The 4830-nt window shown below is 45.7% G+C and overlaps 1 protein-coding gene across 11 annotated transcripts in view; it reads left to right on the top strand.

The window, feature by feature from the left end:
- Positions 1-4830, top strand: part of PIN1 (peptidylprolyl cis/trans isomerase, NIMA-interacting 1) — a 429836-nt gene that overhangs the window by 195735 nt on the left and 229271 nt on the right. Inside the window, exon 1 of one of the 11 annotated variants that reach the window (XM_050770784.1) lies at positions 284-289. The exons of the other annotated variants lie outside the window; for them this stretch is intronic. The gene's annotated coding sequence lies outside the window, so the exon portion shown is untranslated. Of the gene's footprint in view, positions 1-283; positions 290-4830 lie in introns of those variants that run through there. 11 annotated transcript variants of the gene reach the window in all.

Here is a 4830-nt window from a genome sequence, read left to right as displayed (position 1 = left end):
ACTTCCGCTCGGAGCCTGGGCCCGGGCGGGGCTCCTGGGTTCGAGTTTCAGCCACGTAGGACCCAGCCCAACATAGAAATTCTAGTTTCCTCCCGGGTGGGTGCGGATAGGCCCGGGGCTGGCTCAGGGAGGGGGATGCAGAAACAGATCCAGAGCAAAAGATGAGGTTAGAACGGGGCCTCTGGAAGGAACTGTGGGCGAGGGGTGGGGCCCATACTCGGGGGCGATTTAGAGGTGGGACCAGGCCTAGCCATCCGTTCAGGTGGCCAGACTCACTGGAAGGGGGGGGATGGGGGATGGGACGCACCCCAGGGGATGCTCCTGCAGAGCTTTTCCCTGTTGCCCGCAGTGGCTAATACCTGTAATTCCAACACTTTGGGAGACTAACGCACGTGCATAGCTTGAGTCCAAGAGTTCAAGACCAGCGTGGGCAAAATAGCAACATCCTTTCTGTGGATGGCAAGCCACCCAGGTGCTAAGGCAAGAGACCAAGGCATGAGCTGTTCCGGTATAATAAAATATATAAAATAAGAATAGTTATACTAGATATAGATCATAGATATGATTATATACGAATATAATTAATCATTAGTTTGTAGCAATTACTCTTTATTCCAATATTATTATAATCCTCGCTCTATAATCATAACCTAGGAGAAACCAAGCCATACAGAGATAGGAGCTGAGGGGACATAGTGAGAAGTGACCAAAAGACAGGAGTGTGAGCCTTCTGTCATGCCCGGGCAGGGCCACCAGAGGGCTCCTTGGTCTAGTGGTAACGCCAGCATCTGGGAAGATGCCCGTTGCCAAGCAGACCGTGGTCTAGCGGTAGCGTTAGTGTCAAGGAAAACACCCGCTACTTAGCAGACCAGGAAAGGAAGTCTCCCTTTCCCCTGGGGAATTTAAAGAAGACTCTACTCCTCCACCTCTTGTGGAGGGTCTAACATCAGTCAGGCCCACCCACAGTTATCCGGAGGCCTGTCTCCCTGTGATGCTGTGCTTCAGTGGTCACTCTCCTAGTCCGCTTTCATGTTCCATCCTGTACACCTGGCTCTGACTTTTAGATAATAGTAGCAAAATTAATGAAGGTACTAAAAGTCTGATATGCAGAAATAATGGTGTAAGCTGTCTCTCTCACTCCCTCTCTCTCTGCCTCGGCTGCCAGGCAGGGAAGGCGCCCTGTCCAGTGGACATATGACCCACGTGACCTATCATTGGAGATGGCTCACACCCCTTACCCTGCCCCTTTGTCTTGTATCCAATAAATATCAGCACAGCCTGGCATTCGGGGCCACTACTGGTCTCCGCTTCTTGGTGGTAGAGGTCCCCCGGGCCCAGCTGTCTTTTCTTTTATCTCTTTGTCTTGTGTCTTTGTTTCTACAATCTCTAGTCTCCGCACACGGGGAGAAAAACCCACCGACCCTGTGGGACTGGACCCTACACCATTCTCTATTAAAAAATGTGTGTGTGTGTGTGTGTGTGTGTGTGTATAGCTTTTTTGTATATATCTCCTCATGTTCCTAGAGCCTTTCCACAATTCTTCCATATTGATAAACCTGCCAGTCCATGGCATGGTCTACCTCTTCTATTCAGTCATGCTTTCTATAGGCCTTTATTTCTTCATTCTTTATTTATGTATTTATTTGAGATGGAGTCTCACTCTGTCACCCAGGCTGGAGTACAGTGGCGCGACCTGGGCTCACTGCAAGCTCCGCCTCCCAAGTTCAAGCAATTCTTCTGCCTCAGTCTCCCGAGTAGCTGGGATTACAGGTGCCCACCACCACACCCAGCTAATTTTTTGTATATTTAGTAGAGATGGGGCTTCCCCATGTTAGCCAGGATGATCTTGATCTCCTGACCTAGTGATCCGCCTGCCTTGGCCTCCCAAAGTGCTGGGATTACAGGTGTGAGCCACCACGCCTGGCCAAAAACAAGTATTTCTATTATTTTTCTGACCTTACCACATGGGCCAGGACCACATTTCCTACATTATAAAATAGCATTGACACCAGACATTCTCCCCAGGTTTATTCAGAAATGTAATCCCAATAAAAACATTAAAAGTTTTCTGGAGTTAGGTACATTGATACTAAAGTTTATGTGGAAGAACAAACATCTGATAATAACCAAGAAAAGAAAAACAAAAGCAATGATGAGCAGCAGACGTTAAAACATACTATTGACAGTTTTCACACAAGGCAAATAATTAAATTATATTAAAATAAGACATACTATAAAGCCTCTATAATTAAAACTATGTGGTACTAGCACATGAAGCAGAAACAAACTAATATCTAAAAGTAGACCCAAGAACACGTAGAAATTTGGTTCATAAATGTATTTTGCCAAGTGCAGTGGCTCATGCCTGTAAACCTAGCAATTTGGGAGACCAAGGCAGGAGGATCACTTGAGGTCAGGAGTTCAAACCCAGCCTGCCCAACATGGTGAAACCCTGTCTCTATTTAAAATACAAAAAAAATTTAGCCAAGCGTGGCCGGGCATGGGGGCTCATGTCTGTAATCCCAGGCCGAGGCAGGCGGATCACAAGGTAAAGAGATCGAGACCATCCTGGCTAACTTGGTGAAACCCCGTCTCTACTAAAAATACAAAAATTAGCGGGGTGTGGTGGCGGGCGCCTGTAATCCAGCTACTCAGGAGGCTGAGGTAGGAGAATCGCTTGAACCCGGGAGGCAGAGGTTGCAGGAGATCGCTCCCCTGCACTCCAGCCTGGCGATACAGCAAGAATCCATCTCAAAAAAAAAAAAAAAAAATTTAGCCAAGCATTGTGGTGGGCGCCTGTAAGCCCAGGTACTCCAGAGGCTGAGGCAAGAGAATTGCTCAAACCTGGGAGGAAGAGGTTGCAGTGAGCCTAGATTGCACCATTGCACTAGAGCCTGGGCAACAGAGCGAGACTCCATCTCAAAAAAAAAAAAAAAAAGGCCGAGTGTGTTGGCTGACACCTGTAATTCCAGCACTTTTGGAGGCAGAGGTGGGTGGATCACCTGAGGTCACAAGCTAGAGACCAGCCTGACCAACATGGAGAAGCCCTGTCTCTACTAAAAATACAAAATTAGCCAGACATGGTGGCACATGCCTATAATCCCAGGTACTCGGGAGGCTGAGGCAGGAGAATAGCTTGAACCCAGGAGGCGGAGACTGCGGTGAGTGGAGATCGTGCCATTGCACTCCAGCCAGGGCAATAAGAGCGAAATTCCATCTGAAAAAAAAAAATGGCATTTCAGATAAATGGGACAAAAAATGCCATTTGTAATGAAAGGTCTAAGATAGCTGCTTAGCTATCTGAGAAAAGATGAAATTAAATCCATACTTCACAGCATATACAAGAATAAACTCCAAATGGACTAGGGATCTAAATGTAAAGAATAAAACCATACATGCATTTAGGGTGTTCAAGTGATTTCTTGGCTGAGTGAGGAAAAAGATGTGACCACAAGGCGGCAGTAGCACACAAGCTTTATTTGGGATGTGCTTTGACAGGTTACCAGTGGGGGAGGTAGCAAACAGCAAGAGAGTATCCACAGGCTTCTTCTACCTGTGGGTCGCTCCTTAGAAAGGATGGAAAGGAAGAGAGACTCCCAGAGGAGAAGGGGAATCAAAGAGGGGGCTTATAATGACTAAATGACGATACTCACCAGACTGGCAGCATATCTTCCAGTTAAAAAGCTCTGAAGGATAAGTCTGGCCAACGTGGTGAAACTCCGTCTCTACTAAAAATACAAAAATTACTTGGGTATGGTGGCAGGTGCCTATAATCCCAGCTGCTTGGGAGGGTGAGGCAGGAGAATCACTTGAACCCAGGAGGTGGAGGCTGCAGTGAGCCGAGATTGTGTCACTGCACTCCAGCCTGGGTGACAGAGCAAGACCCTGTATCCAAAAAAAAAAAAAAAAAAAGCTCTGAAGGACAGCAGGGGTATGGGGTTTTCATAGCCCTGAAATTATCTTATCTATGGCTATCAGATATTGGACATAATTTCAGAGACTACAAAGCAGGCACACTTGAAATGACTCTCAACAGTTTTGGATATATATGCCAAAGTGAAATATCTGGATCACATAGTAATTCTGTTTAATCGTTTTTGTTTGTTTGTTTTTGTTTTTGAGACAGGGTCTCACTCTGTTGTCTAGGCTGGAATGCAGTGATGTGATCATGGCTTACTGCGGCCCTCAACTTACTGGGCTCAGGTAATCCTCCCACCTCAGCCTCCCAGGTAGCAGGGATTACAGGTGCATGCCACCACCATCCTTGGCTGAATTAAAAAAATTTTTTTTGCAAAGACCAGATCTCACCATATGCCCAGGCTGGTCTTGAAGTCCTAGCCTCAAGGAATCCCCTTGAGATTTTCATGATGTTTACTGACATATTAATTCTTTGAAGAGAAATTTTGAATTTATATTCAACAACTTCCTCCTCTTGCTTTTTTTTTTTTTTTTTTTTTTTTAACGACTTTCTCTTCAAATTTATTTAACATGTCTTGACTTAGTTGTTCTGCTTGATTTTCCGAAAGAAGAAGCTTCTCTGGATAAGGTGGAGGATAGTTAAAGGAAGTTTTAGTAAGTGCTGTTTCTATGAACCTCTGCACCAACGTACAGATGCATGGTGTGACACAGCACTTGACAAAAATAAGTACCCCCATTACAGCTATGAGGGAGGTAAGAATTTAGGCTATTATTCCTTTCCATTTACAGAACCATTTTTCCATTTACAGAACCATATTCTGTAAAAGGGTCATTTACCCCTGAGATGCTGGCCAACTCATTGGATAGAGCAGTCAGACCTTGCAATGCCTTTGTTATACTTCATTAGGGGCG

Source organism: Macaca thibetana, chromosome 19 (assembly GCF_024542745.1).
Source record: "Macaca thibetana thibetana isolate TM-01 chromosome 19, ASM2454274v1, whole genome shotgun sequence".
Taxonomy (NCBI): domain Eukaryota; kingdom Metazoa; phylum Chordata; class Mammalia; order Primates; family Cercopithecidae; genus Macaca; species Macaca thibetana.
This window is presented reverse-complemented; position numbering and strand designations above follow the sequence as displayed.